Genomic DNA, 17,989 nt, shown 5'->3' with positions numbered 1-17,989 from the left:
TCTACCCTTACGTGGGATCTGGAGTAGACCTTTTGCAGGCCTAAATAAGGTCCTGAGATGGTATCAGTGTTAATGTCACAACTAGGGAGACAAGAGATGTTATTCCAGAATGTGGCCAGAGAAAAGGGAGGTCTTATTTTTCACAGGTGCCAGTGCTAGTGAGCCCCAGAAGTGATATTAGTACCACAGTGCTAGTATTGGTATTCATCTAGCATAAGCAAGTGCTATTTCTGAAGTAACTGCTTATATATATACTTCTACTACTTATATTACCAGACTACCTAGGAACACTGCTCCCAGCCTTGTGCTTTGCTCTTTATGTGCTGGTCTACTTGTTCTACACACTGCTTTTTTCTCGGGGACTGCTTTAGACTGTGTGCTGGTTTTGGCTGGGATAGAGTTAACTTTCTTCACAGTAGCCAGTATGGGGCTATGTTTTGGATTTGTGCTGAAAGCAGAGTTGGTAACACAGGGATGTTTTCGTTCCTGCTGAGCAGTGCTTACACAGAGTCAAGGCCTTTGCTGCTCCTCACCCCACCCCACCAGCAAGCGGGCTGGTGCCAAGAAGCTGGGAGGGGACACAGCCGGGACAACTGACCCCAACTGACCAAAGGGATATTCCATACCATATGACATCATGCTCAGTATATAAAGCTGGGGGAAGAAGAAGGAAGGGGGACGTTCGGAGTTACGGCATTTTATCTTCCCAAGTAACTGTTATGCGTGACGGAGCCCTGCTTTCCTGGAGGTGGCTGAACACCTGCCTGCCGAGGGGAAGTAGTGAATGAACTCCTTGTTTTGCTTTGCTTGTGCGCACGGCTTTTGCTTTGCCTATTAAACTGTCTTTATCTCAACCCACGAGTTTTCTCACTTTCTTCCGATTCTCCCCCCCATCCCACCTGGGGGGGAGTGAGCGAGCGGCTGTGTGGGGCTTAGTTGCCAGCTGAGGTTAAACCATGATAGACCGCAGTGAATGAAACGCAGCGTATTTTCCCCTCTGCTCTGCCTCTCATAGTACAGCTGAAGGAGGATGTTTGATGCTTGATAGCCCCGCTAAGCAGTTGCAAATAGCACACCATGAATTGGGATACAGGCCTGTGTTGCTTGCCAGGAGCGAGGGAATAATAATCGCGGTGCTTCCCACTACCCCTGTACCTGAGACCAGTCTGCCCACAGGACTGCTGTCCTCCGAAGCCTATACTACTGAATTAATTTCCCAGTCCGCAGGTGAGTCTGGGGCTGTGCCTTCCACTTCCCTGGCAGGGCCTGGAGGAAGAGGACAGCAATCACCCATTGGGATTGCACCCCACCAGATTAAAGCCCGAGCCCGCTTGCATCCCAGTTCTACCTCTCTCTGCTCCAACAAGCTGAGGTGCCTGTGCTGCGGCAGTGATGACAGATGGTCTCAGTGGGGGGACCCTGCTTCCCTGCACTGGCTCGTGGGCTTGTTGTGCCCGTGACTGTTGCCCGCTGCCCTGCTGCGGATGCGGCTGGGGCCGGTGGTCCAGAGGTCCGGGGCGGCTGTGGCCGCGTGGTGGTGCTGGCCGCACGCCGCTGATGGGGGGCTGCCGGCCAGGGGATGCTGCAGCCCAGGGAGGGCTGCTTGCAGCTGCAACAACCTCCTCTCCCCTCCCTCAAAAAAACCCAAACCAGACACTGCTGTGTCTTTAACATTGGAGATTAGAATCGCTTCTTTGTTGCTGTGGAAACGCTTGCATGAAAGAAGATGACCTCATTAAGAGTTATGATGAAATCTCCTTTGGGGCGGGCTCGGCACCCAGCACCCTTGCAGCGGGGAGAGGGCGGCTGGGGGATCTGTGGCAGGGGGGTCGTGGGACGGTCACCACTTTTGTGCTGATGCTTAGCAGTTTGCAGAGCTCGTGGGTCTTTCCCCCCAGGCTTGGCGGGTCAGAAACAGCGGCTGCTCCTGGATCAGCCCTTCCTCTTGGGAGTCGGCTCAGAAGTCATGGCCCCAGGCTCCGGGGTGTGTGTGGGGTGTCACTGCAATAGGCAGTGGAGCCCTGACAGTGACCTGGATGAAAGGCTTGGGTGTCGTGAGCGGTCGTCTTGGCTTCTGGCGTCTGTCAGGGCCCTGGCATCCACTCTGTGTGCTTTTCCCTCAAATCTGGGCTGCTGCCTCTAAGCCCAAACTGTCCCTATAGCTGTGCCTCACTCTCGGCTTCGTGCCCCATCCAAGTGTCCTGCTGCCTCCGCTCACCGAGTGCCACTCCTGGCTCTTCACCTAGGTTTGCCCCCATCCCGCCCTGGACCCGCATTGCTCATTCCCCTTTCAAGCTCCTGCCAGCGTTTCCATGCCCTCGCTGCCCGGCTTCTCGTGGCACACTATTGCTGCCTGTCTTGAGTTGAAAAGCAAACTTAGGAAGCAACTTTTTTCTCCAAGTGAAAAAGAAATCTGATAAGATTATTTATCTTAGTTTTAGCCAAAGTTTTCTTTTTTTTTGGTGGAGGAAAGGAAGTTGAAACTTGGAGATGCTTTGAAGGAAGCACGCTCTCTAAAAAGGCCAAGTTTGGTTGTTTTGAGACTTTGGGGAGGTGACCCTCTATCCTTTTGTTAAGAGCGTTATACAGTCCCCTGTTCTAATCTGTCCCCTTGCCCATGGAGTCCATCTGACTGGGAGGCAAGGGAGAGGTGGGATACTGGATTGTAGGGAAACTATGGATTTTCAGGTCATGCCCTGAGATAATCTGGGCTGTTATTAGTGTAGAGCGAGTGCTAATGACTTTATGTTCCTCTGAGAAGCTGTGGAGGTTGGTGAGAAATGAACCTCTTGTCTCTGCTGTAAATGCTGATAGCTCTTCTCAGCTGCTCCATCTTGTTGCTGCTGGACAAACTGGTGGCCCAGCACGGAAGGCGTGCTGGATTCCAGCTCCGGCATAAAGCTCCTCCATCCCTGATGCCTCCAGGCTGAAGGAGGGGGAGAGGCAGGACTTGCAGAGCAGGAGATCAGGTGGGGGGTCGCTGCGGCAGCCTGGGCTGGGCACGGAGCTTGCCCTGGGGTCTGTGTTGCCCTGCTTTGCCAGATCTGGCACTTGTTAAAAGGTAACCCTATGCAAGATTTGTGAATTACAGAAGCTTTCCTTTTCTGGGTATCAATTTCAGAGTATTTTGAGAAAGGCTGGAAACATGATAGTGTTTGCCAATACTAACATAAACAAACAAACAAATGCGAAAAGCAGGCCTTTTTGGTTTTTTTTTTTTCTTTTCGTTACATTTTTCCAAGCATGGAGCAGCCACAATGTTGGTTTTGGTGTTCCTGATCTTGGTGGAGGAAATTTAGTGTGCTTGGTAAATGTGATGTGGCTGCTGCTGCTGCAGCTCTTTTGAAGACAGTGATGCTGAACGTTTAGCAAAAAGATTCTTTTTCATCTGCAATGCCCAGTAGTGAATGGACTTAAATGAATGTAACCAGAGCAGTTTAACACTCTCCATCTTCCCCCATTGTCATTCTCTTGACTCTTGTAATACCATAATTTTGCTATTATTTGAGTCGATATAATCTCTTCTATTGTATAGCAGTCCTGGATTTCTCTAGTAAAGAAAAGAAGCAAGGAAGCCAATTGCTGGTAACTCTTAATGTCTAAAGAAAACGACATGAAACAATTCTAACCTAAAAAGCTTTAGTATCTAAACCCATCTTCTGAGACTTCCTCATACCCTCTAAAGAAACAAAGGCATATATCCACTTCCCGGCTTCTTTGATGGTCACATTGAAAGCAAAGTAGTTGCATTTATATTGTGGTATCTGAATTAAATTTGTCTGATGTGGCTGAGATGTCACAGCCCTATTAACTACTGGTGCCCTGTAATACAGTGTATTTTCAAACAGGCAGGTAGGATAAAATATAATTGTTGTCTACTGAATGGATTTTTCTGTGGAAAAGAGTGAGCAAACCAGTTACATCTCAGTATATCCAAATCTCCCACCATGACTTCAAAGAAACCAGAGAATTAAATTAATAAAAAGACACTCTCCTTCATGTATTCAGTTCCTCTAGCCTAAAGCTCAGAGACCTCCCTGCACTCATTTCCAGTCTTTAAAAAATGAGCTTTGCACAACAGATCAGTGGGAGCTCTACAGCTCTCAGCACTGATTTCTTTTCTTCTTCTCTCCGTGTCTTGCAACTCTGCTTGCATGCTCGGTTTTGATAAGCTGTGTTCTTCTTGGGTTGGGTGCAAAATGTACTTCCATAACGAATGAACGTACTTCCCCTTATAGGGCATCTAATACGATACCTTATAAGATAGATATCTTAGGCATCTAATTAGAATCTCTCCTTGAAAAGGTACTAACTAATGGCCTGGTCCTACCACGTACTCCTGAAGCAAGTGGGGATTAAAGACGCCTGGTCTTGCAATTGCGGGCCAGGAAGGAGATTGCTTGTTGGCCTGGCACAGACCCTTATGCGTAGACTGTTTACTCTATTTCATAAATTCTTCATGAGTCTGGCATCTTCCAGAGTCTTCAGCAGTTTCAGAACCTACAGACGCAGACTCCAGTGCTGTTCATGGCAGTTCTAGGGTGCTTTAATGAGGCACGGAGGTAATTTTGCAGAGTCATGCTGCAAGTAGATGTGTACCTGTGAGTGCCACTGTGGGAATGCGAAGGAACTGAAATTTCTTTTTGGAAAGGCAGATGGAAGAGACAGTGACAGTCTGCGCAGAAAATCTGTGAGCAGCCTACCCGGAGGGAAAGCGTGAGCTCTTGGGGCATCTATTGAAAATTTGTACAGGGGTGAAGGATCTAAAAGGGAAAGGAAAGGCAGAGAGAAGAGAAAGGTGAGACAAATTTTTCTAGGAACTGCAAAAGTTAAAAATTACAAGTCTTGATTCCTCCCTCTCCCCCTGCCCTGCATCCTGCTGCATCCGTGAGCTTTCAGTGATTCAAAGTCACCTAGGAAAGGCCGAAGAGACGGAGAGGGCAATCTGTGTACGTATGCATTTGGGAAATACTGATGTAGTTAGTATTTGTATGTACGTTTATCTATGCAGAGATGTACAGAACAGTTATATGTGTGGCTATGCAGTTACTGTCATATCATTTACAGTTCCCAAAGGATTGTGAGCGGTTCCCATGCTACTTCTGTCAGCATGTTGGCTTTGTGGGATGTGTGACCAGAAGAGTTTTGGGTGCTTGAGATAATGTAATGCTCCTAGTCTTTCATCTAGCAATTTAGATAAGCACATCTGTAATTTTAGCTATATGAACAACAGGGTGTGGATGTGCTTTGAATTATGTGTATACCTCAGTGCTTTGCTGGGTAAGAGCAGTACAGCAGAGTCATGAGCAAAATTAAAAAAAAAAAGCTCATCAGGCTAAATTTAGGTCAGGATCTGCAGTTCATCCCTCTGGAAACCGGATGCCTCTAGCTAACTGGCATGACTGGGCTGCGTCCAGGAATGATTTTTTATTCCACTGATCTGACAGCACCTGTCATTTTCTTACACACAAGTGTCCATATCACTAAATCACCTCTGCCATCGTTAGTGCTAATTGGCTCCCTTGCTGCACCCTCAGAGGAGCATGAGAAGTCTGAATGGAAGCTGAAGGCCCATCTCCCCACAGAACGGCACTGGGACAACCTGTGAATATATAGCAACAACTGCTTTCACGTTATGCTCCCCGGTCTCGCTACAGAGGGGCTTTCAAAAGCCGGGGCTGTTACTCCCACCATTTTCTGTCAGGACTGAGTTTGCCCACACAGAAGTTAATACAAAGCATACTAGCCACTAGTAATCGTGTGCTTTCAATCATATTTTTCTGCTAGTGGATGCCTGTGTGTGCAGTCTGGTGCTCTGGGCAGGCTCCAGCCCCTGGTAAACAAGAAAGACAAAACCGGGGCGTGAGTGGAGTGGGAACGCAGATGGGTGTTGGCATGTGATCAGTCGCTTTTACAAAATACCACCCTTCATTTAAGCTGTGTCATGCTTTCTGATATATCATATCTTGATGGATAAGACAAAGCTAGTAAGGTTTTGGCAGACTGAACAAGGCTCATACAAGAGCAGGTCTTTTTACAAAAATTTCTCTTTCAGGACCTTTCTGAGAAATCCCTAATTGTCCTGGAAATTCTCTGTTTTACGTAGGTGTTCAGTGTGTAAACCTGAAACAGAGCGTCATTTTTGAGCAACAATTCTTTGAGGACTAAGTAAAAATACATCCTTTGTCTTGCAAAGAAATTTTTCTATCCTTTTCCAAAAGGAGCGATGAACTTCTCACCTTAGGAAGGACAAGAGAGAGGGAGAAGGGGAGAAGCAGAGCTGACGTCTGTAGGCCATGCATCTGAATTGGGTTCCATTTTTTATTTTATGCAACCAGTAAATCTTGAAATCTGCTTCTGAGAAAGGAGAAATGGAGTGGGCTGTGGAGAATGGAAGTGTCACGATTTCATTCCAAGGAAAATGAGGGAGGAAAAACAGCGTCCTGCCAGCAGAAAAACAGTGCTTTTTGTCCTCTGTCACTTCCAATGCCGCCCCACCAACTACGGTGGAGTCCCTAAGGGAAACAGAAGTAACCAGAAGGCACAGAAATCACTTCACATGTTTTAAAAGCCTGTTCTCAGTTGAAGCTATTTACATTCTTTTTTTATCTTGTCAGTTCTAGGCCTGTCTAGGCCTGAGGGTCTTCCTATCCTTTTCCTTTCAACGTGTGTGGGTGAATTGTGGCATCCTTTCTGCTCTCCTCCATCTTCTTTAAGGTCGCCACTTGGTTTCCCGGTGAGATGGACACAGATTTGCTATCTGGCAAAACGCAGCATCACTATTCCATACTCTGCTTTATGCGTCCGTCTCCTTCCAGCTTTGCAGGTTTCGTTTGCATAAATGAGCGAACTGCTACCAAAAGAATCTGGATTGGCAGCTCTGAAGATTTTAATCCTCTTTTCATCCACAGAGCAAAAATAACGCAGCAGCAATGTGACTGGGATGACCGCTATGCTGGCTAACATCAGGGACTGAACTGGGGAACTTCCAGAGCTTAAAAGTGTGACTCCCTTTATAACCTGAAGGTAGGAGGTCTGTAAGAGACCTGTAAGCTCTAGGGACTGGACAAGCAGAAGGAGAGCTAGATCACGGACTGGCTGCTCAGTTACATGAGTTTCCTCTGAAAATGAACTCTTTCCAACTGTCTGGGCTTTACAGCATTGAAAATCCCATGCAAGTCACTACCTAAGTGATGACAGTCATCTTACTGGCCATACCAGAAACTGTGATTCATCCTAAACCAGAGGGAAGATAATCCTTAGGTCAAGTTAGTCTTAGATTATCTGCAGATGCTACTGGCAAATTCACTGAGCATGTTCTACAGTAATGATTCTGTCATGGTTGCAAGGTTAATTGTGCCCCTGGCTGTCCCAAATCTCAAGCCTCTGGCCATCTCCAGGCCTTGGATGAACTGGGTAGTCCTCCTTCTCCTGGGCCCTGGCTGGAATCCCCTGTGCAGTAATGGAGCTGTCCTGCAACAGGTCTAGATCATAGCTCCATAGAAATATAGAGCTGGAAGAGTTGTAGAAAGGTCCTGTAGTCCATTGCCTTGTCTCATCCAGGGTGACTGTTATGCAAATGATTCCTGACTGACATTTGTCCAAATCTCTCCTTGAAGCTCTTGAGTGATGGGAGACTCCGCAGCTTTCCAGGCAATCTATGTGACCAACCTGCTTTCCTTACTTTTTAAAAAGTATTTTCTAATGAGCAGCCTGTATGTATGCTCTTGGTGCAGGTTAAGGTACCATAGGGTCTGTTGCTGATTTTCTGTAAAACTCCTATCTGACCCATACCTTTCCATTCTGTTTTTGTGCTGCTTGTTACTCAGCAGTGTAAAATCTCGTGCATACCCCTTCTCTAACATGTTCCTTCCCCAGACCATTTCTACAGCCTGTTAAGGTAATTCTGAATCCTGACCCTGTCCTCCATTGTACATGCAATCCCCCGCAGCTTAGTGCTAGCATATCTAATAGGCATAATCTCTCTTCCATCATCCAATCTGTAGTGAAAAAACTGGATAGAAGCAACCTGAGGACAGGACATGCAGAACAGTTTTGGAAAAACAATGATAGCAAATAACTGAAGGCTGGTTGTACGATTCTCAAAGCTAATACTTTTTTGTTTTTCCAGTAAGTGCCAGGATGTATTTATCTGGGAAATCCCTGTTTGAATTAAAGATACTTATTACTAATAACATTTTCACTAGCTGTCATATGACTAGGTTACATTTCGCTATTCTTAAATTATTGCACAGGACATCATGGCTCAGCTCATAGCCTGGATCAGCCCTTGGGTCACTTCCATCCAGGTGGCTTCTCTCTCCCTGAAGTGTGCTGCATCTCTCTGCAGGAGGCATTGCGCTGGCTCCAGGTGGGCTGCGCCAGCCGGGCACTGCGCTGCCTTCACCAGCCAGAACTGGGACAGCACATGGCAGCTGCTCTCCGAGAGGCAGAAACAGTGGCACAGGGTCTTCCCAGGAAAGTGGGAAACATGCCACGGTGGAAACCTTGGCAGAGTTCAGCCCCAAAATATCGAATCTGGTGTGGACGGGAGATTCCACTTTGAGGAGCTCTGGCACATAAGTTTCACAGCCATAGCTGATACCTGCTCATTCAGAGAATAAATAAAGCTGGGTTTAAGAATGAGTAAATTCACAAGGAATTTTTTTTTTCCTGGGCGCTGAAGTAATTCACTCAGGCCTTAAGAAAGGTATCTGAAATAACTACTTGCAGAAAACTACAGGTAGGTATGCAGCTTCCTCCTTTGTCCATCTCTTCTTACTCCCAACTTGAGGGGGGGAAAAATATGCAGCTGGGCATCCCCAGGGGAGCTGCCACAAAGCAGGGATCAGGCCTTCTGGTTTCTCCTCTGCCTGGGTCATTAATTCACTCCGTGACTATAAGCAAATGTCTTATGAGTCTTGAGCCACAGTAGTAAGATAGTGGTAAAGATTCATCCAGTCCTCAGTAAATTACTGGCTGCTTTTAGAGTCTCCTAAGGAGTTCAGGACCGTCCCGCAAGCTCGACAGCTCCATAAAACACAGATCTTGTCCCCAGCCAAGGGTTTTGGCAGTCCTAAAAGTAACACTGGCCACCGGGCCCTTCTTTAGCTGGTAGGAAGAAAAAGATGCCAGCGATGCATATCTCAGCCCAGATATGTGTGAGTTGTGCTTATCATTACCATTATTCATTTGCTGCAAAGCAGGTGTTAGTTCAGAAAAAACATAAAAGCTGCATTCTGGATTGTTTGTTCCTCGTTAAAATGATCTGGGCCCCTGTGGGCATGTGTTGTCTTAATATTCTGGTGCGGAGAAGTGCTGCATTTTCATAATGAAAGCTGTTGCAGGAAAGCAATTCCAACCTCAGATAAAAGGAGAAGATTACACTTGCCACTCGAGTTATGGTATTAGAACAACTGATTTTATTTGTTTTCATTTCATTTTCCCTGTCAGCTGCTGCTGAACCTCTGTGCAATGTTCTTCAGAGATGTTAATTGTATTTTGTGTGTCTGGATCCCCCTAAGAAATGACAAACGTTTTCACTCACAAATTAGATGTCTCTTTTCATTTAAACACCAACAAGGAAAGCTAATTCAAGAATAGTGGAGCCATTGTTCCAGCAAGGGCCCTGATGGGTGATAGAAGCTGACAGATAGATTTAGGGACATAGAGCAACAAACTCTGGGTTGGGAATGTAGATCTATAAGATACTCATTTAATTTTTCCCTCAGCCGGTTCACAAGTGAAGAGAAGGGTCACATCTATGCGGTAGGACACAACAATAAAGTAATTTCATTCAGTTTTCAAGGGTACAGTCATATAGTTTATGTCCAGCATTGAAGCGGACACAGCAACCTTTGGACAAAGTTCCTGGGGACACCTGTAGGTGCTTTGCCTGAAGAAAGATTTGAAGGCTTTTCCTAAGTCTTGAATGAATGAAAAGGAGGAAAGAACTGGTAAATAACATGCAAAGAAATGGGGAGAATGTTGAGTACATGGATCTGTGCAAAGCAAGACGTAGGGAATATATTGGTGGTATTTCAACCAGCTGAGCTGCTGAATGGAAAGGGAAGATGACCAGAACAGGTCCTGCTCTTCTGGCAGAGGCACCTAGGGAAATTCACCCAACATGACCAAAGTCATGCTAGAGTTGCACCTGAGTATAGTCATTTAGTTCTGGGAACTCAAACCCAAACGTGAGCCTGATAGCAACACAAACAGGTATTTCAGTAACAGCTCCCCTCCCCGTGCTAGTTACTAGGGCTTCACAATGGCCAAACAGAGATGTGACACAGGTGCTCAGCAGGTGTTAACAATTCTCTCAATCACCCCAGAGAAGAAAAGACACCAGCACAGCATATACCCCTCTTTCAGGCAGCTCTCCCTTCCTGTCTTCTGGTTCTGCGTAGCCAGATTACCTGTGGAAAAAGAGCATGCGAACATCAGGGAGACAGTGGAATATCTTCTTCTTCTTTGCAGGTCAGTGTCCAACACATGTTTCAGAGCTGGAGTTCTCCTTCCACATGTTCAGGATCTGTTGCTTGTGGTTCTCATTTTTTTCAAGCTAGTTTGGGTGTGCTCCGAGCAGAAGCAGCTTTGCAGCATTTAGGCAGCAGACGCTTTCTGATAGGCTTTGTGCTCCCTTGTGAAAAGTGCAACAATCCTTGACCAGAGTCAGTCACTGTGTTCATCAGTAAATGCTTGAAGCTGACTCCAAAATGCATGCCTTAGCCACATTTTTCTTGCCCCAGTGCTCAAGAGAAAAGAAGTCATCCCATAGTTCTGCAACAGGACTGCCAGCTGCTGTGGATCCTGCCAGACCATGACCTCAGCTTATCTGTTGTGAAAAGGGCTTTCTTGTCTGTAGGTTGGCCAAAGCAAGTTTCCAACTTCAAATTTCTTAGCCTTTCCCTGTAGCTCCAATAACTTGTCAAACGGGAAGCTCAAAGGAATTCAGAGCAACCTTGGTCCCACTTTTTGACTTTTGCCAAGCATAGCATAGACCCTTGTGGAGAATGATGGCCTGTTAACATGGAAATTAGATAGCCACCAGGCGCCTTATGTCAGCTATGAGCCAGGAAGCTGAGGGGACAGGGACCGCCACAAAGACAAGAAGTCTTTCTGTAGCAGCTGCGTGTTCAGCCCATGTCATGAGAGAGTCGCTAAGAGCTCCCCTATTTATTTTCTAATGCCATCGGGCAATAGGCAGAGCTGCAGGAAAGCTAATTCCCAGGGAAGATGGCTCTGGGTGCCTGCATCCCTCAGGGCATGCCTCCTCAGGCACTGAAAGCACACAGCATCTCCCAGCACAGCCTATGGACTGTAAGCTGGGTTTTGGCAATTGCACCTATGCTAAGTAGCAGCTTCCTCCATAAGTGGTCCTACTGCAATCAGCGGAGTAAGTTCCTACCTGAGTGAGGAAGCCAGGCAACAGCTGGTCCTCAAGACTTGTGAGTTAAAAGTCTAGCAAGCAAGCTGATTTCCATAAAAATGGAAATGAGTCAGAGAGGGAAGAACCATATTTGAGTGCGAATGCAAGCAATTAGCTCAAAGCCATTACTGTAATGGCTAGAAAGATTTGGTTTTTTTATTATCATTACTGAAATGCATTAGCGATATCTTTTTTAAAAATGTAAATATACACAGTACAATCCTATCTATCTGCCGGAGCATGAAGTAATCCCATTTCGGTGGTATGTGCAGAGGAGCCTGTGGAGGCTCTTAACCACAAACACAGTACAGTACAGAGGAATATGAATGGAGGCATTACCAGCGAGCTCTTGAGAAAGGCGGCTGTGATTAGGTACCAACAGAAATGTTTGCTCAAACCAAAAGCTGGACTTTCAGAACAATTTGGAGCAATACCTGCCTGGCACTACCTGCTTTCCTGGCCTTGACCCGTGCTGATGCCCCTCTTCCCCAGAGTACTGCTTTTCTCTCGTTCCCCGGCAGGCCCTTGGAGGATGCCTGGCTCAGGTACGGGACTCACAGGTTCCGTCACAGGGTATGGCAGCACTGGGGACTTTCAGGGTCCTGGTGGTGTGGGGAACAGGTGTCGAGTGCAATGGAAGTCATCCATCAGTCTCAGGGTACTCTTGGACAGCTTTGGATTTTTGTTCAAAGAGAATTTTAAGCCCTATCTCTCCACTTCATCTAATCTTGTTGCATTTGCAACTATATGGTTAAAATAGATGGTCAATGAATTCAATCTCTTTTCTATGAAAAATGTAATGAAAGTAAAAAGGTTTGGTTTTGCTCAAGTATGTGAAGGACTTCTCCCTGATGGTGAGTGGAAGTGGGTTGATTCTTAGGTTGCTTTTCTCTCCATCTTTTTTGCCCTTGAAACAAGAAAACAAAGATAACAAAAAAGGAAAACCCCCAATTACATACTATAAGAGTTGTTTTGGCCAGATTCAAAGAGTGCAGCTCAAGATTTTGGAACCCTGTTACCCACCTAAAAGTTGGGTAGTGCAACCCAGCCCCCTGCAAACCACTTTCATATCTCCATTGTATTTCTTTGAGGGGAACTGTAGCATCAGACTGAGGTAACAGCAACAGACTGAGGAAGCATTACCTGTATGAAACCAACCTTAGACACACACACAGGAGGTTCTCAAGTGTAATTCAGAGATGATCAGTCCCCTGAAGGAGAGACACTGTCCTGATGTAAAGAAGATCAACTAGTCATGTAATTCAATCCAGTAAGCATGATTACAGCCATTCATGTTTTTCCAGTGCTGACAGAGCCTAGGACATTCAGGAGAAATGTTCTTTTGGTGAGCTGGGAAAAGTATCCATTCTTTCTAGGTCTTGAGCATCACTTCTTCAGTTATAGATTTGGGACCTAAACCGTGCCTTCCTTGACAAATATTTGCATTTGTAGGGTTTTGCTTGTGTGACTACAGTGGTTGGTGGCGTGGGGGTATTGAACTGTGCTCTCACAGCTCTGCAGCCCTGCTGCAGTTCTGGAATAATTGCCCTATTCCTGACATAATTTGGTAAAAAACTACCCAGAAAAGCATAGCGTTACCAACAGGTGCATCTTCCCTGGCAGTGCCTTGTGCGTGTAGAAACACTGAATGACTCTTCTGGCAAAGTCACTGTGTGTACAGTTTTATTCACACCAGTAGCTCTGCTAGTATCTGAGCTGTTAGTGTGATGAGAAGGCAATGCCGTGTGGCAGTCGGCTTGTTTGAAAATATAGGTTTTTGCTTCATTAGCGGGTAAGGCGGAGACTTATAGGTCAACCTCTGCCTTTGAGTACATGTTCATGGTTCTCATTGAAGGCAGTAGAAAGAAATAGGCAGAGGTGGGGTGGGACAGGCTATTTAATCCTCTGTGCAGTAGTTTCCCCTACAGGCAGGTGGTGAATTCAGTGTTCGGTGCTAGTGGAAGTACCCCTGTGCATACATCTGCATGTAATTTATACCTTCCTTCAGGGGCTTCAGTGGGTCTGAGCCTGGCCCTGGTATGTGATACGGAAGACATTGTCTGCTGGAGAAAGATGTATCATATTTTGTACTTGTTGTTTTGGATTCAATGAGGTGACAAATGTAAGTCTGTTTTTTATTACCATGTGGCTGCTGTATTTCTCACAACTCCTTATCGAGGGTTGTCTGACAGAGACAGAAAGTCCTGAGTTGTGCATTTCTGTTATTTATATGCAAGGCCACTCTCTGTAATCCTTTCAGAGAGATGACTGACGCTCTTGGCCCCGCCAGCTCAGCCTGGCACTCATCTCTCTGCACAAGGTGCTTCCATTCCCCAGAACGGCGTGGGGTGGGGGTGCTTTCAGCTGGGGCATTCCCCATCTCTGACAGGCCCTTGATTCAATGGCGCTTCGAATCATGTGCCGCACTTTAGGCGTGCAAGCAGCCCCACCAGTTTGTGGTTTGGTTCATGGACGTGGCCGTTTCCACTGAACTCACATCGTGGACCAGCAGAAGACCTTTGGGTAGCCGCGTTTTGTGGCCCCGTGCAAAGCCAGTCCATGCCGATGCTATTGTTGTTCGAGCACCGCTGGGACCTGCTGGCTGTGAGCACAGAGGGCATCCTGTGGCCTGTCATGAGCCCGACAGCCGCTACCCCCCAAGGCGGGCTTGAAGTCACGGCACTGTGATACTTTTCTGATGGAAACTTGGGGACGTGGTCCCAGAAGGATCTGACGGCAGGAAGGGAAGGAGAATGCCCCTCGTTGCCTGCAGGAGCTTTGCCGGGATGTTCCCACTCAATTAGTCTCATCTCTGGACTCAGGAAACGGGGGCTGGTTTCTGTGATGGTGGTTGGGGCACTGGCTGGGTGGCTGGATGTCCTCAGTCGTCCTCTTTCCGATTTACCTTTGTGAGGGGCATCTTCCACTCCCGGCACCTTTTCTTTGTGGTAGTGGGAGAGGTAGCAGGAGGGGGCTGTCGCCTCCCTGTGCTTCCCCAGCAGGAAGAATCCGAATGGACGTGAAACACTCTCTGAGCCTCTGGCTGGTGATCGGCTGCCCTGTGCTGTTTAAATGGGATAAGAAGTCAGTGCCAGATGAAGGAACTGCATCTGCTCATTGCACGCACCACAGCCCCTCAGAAAAAAAGGTGGTGACACTTGCTTTGAGAGGAGAGCCCTGCATGGTGGGTCTGGAAGGATTTCATGAGTCAGTATGTGGACTGCTGCCAGAGCAGGGAACACCGGGGTGAAGCAAGCAGAGAAGGATGCAGTTCATTTCAGTTCAGGATGGACATTCATTACTGACACAGTCCATTAATAGAGCTGTTTGTTATACCAACTTAATTGTGTTTTCAGAAAGAAAAGGGGAAAAATAATCAATATGCCCAGTTCATTTTAAAATGATAAATAACCACAGGTCTCTCTCCTGCCTCATTTATAGTATCGCTCTCGGCTGGGAGAGTGAAAGGTGCTGTGCTGGGCGGTTTGGCCAGCAGAAACAGGCACTACAGCTCTCTCTGAACTCTTTTCCTGCCTCCAGGCACTGGAAAGAGATCCCGCTTCTCAAAGGTGATGCACGGAGACGTTGCAATACCATTCTTTGACCTGAGCTTTCACATCCATCATTACTCCTTGCTGCAAGCTGCTTTTTCTGCTCTGGCCATTTTAGCATAGCGGGTCCCAGCACTCACTGCCCCAGTCCACAGCCACGGAAATGGTTTCCTCTATTAATTTTGTCTAAAAGAAGGCTGTGAACCAGAAGCTCCAAAGCTTGGTGCAAGGACTGTGAAGGTAATAAGTAAAAACCTCTCCTAGTGAGCACAGTCCTTGCCTCAAAGCTTGGGTCATCTTTAGCTTCGCAGTGCACAGGGACTACACGTGCCCTGAGATACCGTGGTCAGACGGAGAGGGTGGGCAGGAACCACACCACGACCAGATCCCCAGATCAGAGACTACTCAGCACAGGCAAGAACCATGCACGTAGTTGGGAAGAGATCAAAGAGCATTTCTTCTGTACACCCTCACGTAGCACAAGCCGTGGTATAGGAAACATGATCACGTGTATAAAACATGAGATATTTCTTTCTGCTGTGCTTGAAGAGTGTAATTTTACCACCATCGGCTTTCACTGAGTTTTCTAATGAGTCTTCTGTAGTTCTTGAAAATTCATGGGATTGGCTGGGAAATCATATGATTAATAAGAAAACACTAAAGGTGGTGTTTTTTTTAAGACCTGTTAGCTTTCTAAGTCTGTTTTATCCCATTGCAAAGAGAAGAAGAAGAAATGTCCATAAAATAAAAAGAATGCTGAAGATCTAGGTGGTAGGCCTTTAAGACATATTGTAAATATTGCAGAAATTATGATGAGCTCACAGCAGTTTGTGAGAAAAATCTGTCTACTTAAAATATAGCCTCTCAGAGATCGGGACCATAATTTAGTCTTCTGTGTGGAGAAATATGCTGTAAGTGCTTAACAAATTATAAAAATAATAATAACCATTAATAATAGATGAAACCTGAAAAAAGATGAATCACTGCATTAGAGGACCCAGTAAAAATCTTTTGTTTCTTGTCAAGGATCCCATGCTGACAACCGCATCTACTACAGCAGCATATGCTGGAAAAATGCTCTGAGATAGGACTTGGTTACACAGATTTACAAACTGGGTGATGGGAATCTGGACCGCAGCATGACAGTCTCATGAATCAGTGATAAACCTCGCTCTGCACAGCTTGCTGAGCCATCAAGCAAGCCCCATCTTTGCGGGGGTAGACCATGGCTTGGCTACATGGCAATGGTGTGTCTGGTCCTGGGATGGATGGAGCAAGGTGTGTGAGAAGGAGTTTGGAGAGGCTGGTGTTACAAAGAGGGGCCTGTGATGCCCAGGGTTGTCAAGCATGGAAAAGACCAACTCCTGATTACCAGATCTGTGCAGGTAATTGGACAGAGAAATGTTTTCCATGGGAAAATGAACGGGCTCCCTGTGGACCTGCCAGCAGCTGTAGGTGAGGCTCTGCACGCCTGTCTCCTCTGGCCAGCTCCAGGTGCTGCCCAGAGCCGACCGCTTGTCTCGCAGGGTGTACAAGCGGCCATCATCCTGCACGGTCATGTTAGGGTGCATTTGCCCTCAGAGTGAGTTTATAATCCACATGGGAGCCCACAGCGGGCTGCATGCATAATGCAGATCATTCCCTTGCCCGGGGCTTGAGCTCTGTGTGCTGATGCCAGAGAGAGTAGCATATAGTGCAGGCGCTCAGCAGAGAGGGCTTGTCTCAGATTTGCCAGCAAAGCAGAAATCCCAGCTGAACGGCAAGAAAGTCTGCCCAGGGCACACCTGAAGGCAGAGAAAGCCAAAGGTGTGTGGGAACATTGGATGTATGGTAGCATTTCCTTTTCCACTTTTAGCATCCTTTTAGAGACACATTTCTGCTGGGTTGTTTACTCTGAACTGAACAGATCTGTACATTGGAGATTGATTTTTATAGTTATAGAAAGGTTCTTTTTGCTATCTTGAAAATGTAAAGGAGCCATAAAATAATAATAAATTGCATTTTTTATTATGCGAAGTCCTCTTTATGTTGCCAAAGTGATGAAAATTGGCCTGAGTGTAAAATGAGCCTTAGACCTAAATTGCAAATTGTTGTTCTTATCTTGACCTCTGTTATCTTCTCTCAGAGTATGAGATCTTGAGATCTGGCTCCATCCTTCCTCAGTGTTTGGAAGCTGCTCAGCATGCGTGACAGGCTGCTGTAAATGTGTAATGAATAAGTACAGCATGATGGGTTACAGCTTGGGCTTCAAACTGGTTTGAAGAGACAGCGGACATGGTGCCCAGCTCAGGGCTCCTTATCTTTCAAGCGGACGGAACTTTTAATGAGAAATTATCAATACAAAAGGTACTGCAGAAGATTTCTAAGCTGGCCCGTGATGCAGGGAGATTTCCTCACTTCCCCTCTCTCGTTTCTTGATGAAACTCTCTTCCCCCCTCCCCCATTAGAAAAGTCTCCGTTTTTACATAATTCTTTCCTCATTGCCTCAGTGCAGTCCTTATGCTACGTTTCAGCTATATAGAAAGAAAGGTCTTCAAGTATTTCCCCTGCTTTTCCATCACAGCTAGACAGAAAGCTCTTTTGACTCAGTTTTGGATGGTGTTTGAATACAACAAGGCATTTAAGCCCCCATTTAATCCCTTTTTCATGGAAGTGGAAATCTTTCCTACACCTTTGTTTCCACTTCATCTTTTCCTTCTTTTTACCTAGGAGAATTTCTTTACCATCCCTCCCCTTGGGCTGACCTTCCCATTAAGATCCACTCCAGGCTCCACTCTTGCTCTGTTTTTCCACTCACAGCCTCAGAGACTTTTAGCACAAGGTGGTGAAACCAGTAAAAGGAGGAATATCAAATATCCATCACTATTATTAATGATCACTGCAATTTCTCAGGATGACGAAATACAGCTGTTGGCAGAGCAAGAGCATCCAGGAGACCCTGTCTGTGGCCAAGGTGACTTTGGCCAAGCTTTGCAGAGACACAGGGCAAAATGGCAGTTATTGCTCC

Source organism: Calonectris borealis, chromosome 3 (assembly GCF_964195595.1).
Source record: "Calonectris borealis chromosome 3, bCalBor7.hap1.2, whole genome shotgun sequence".
Taxonomy (NCBI): Eukaryota; Metazoa; Chordata; class Aves; order Procellariiformes; family Procellariidae; genus Calonectris; species Calonectris borealis.
This window is presented reverse-complemented; position numbering follows the sequence as displayed.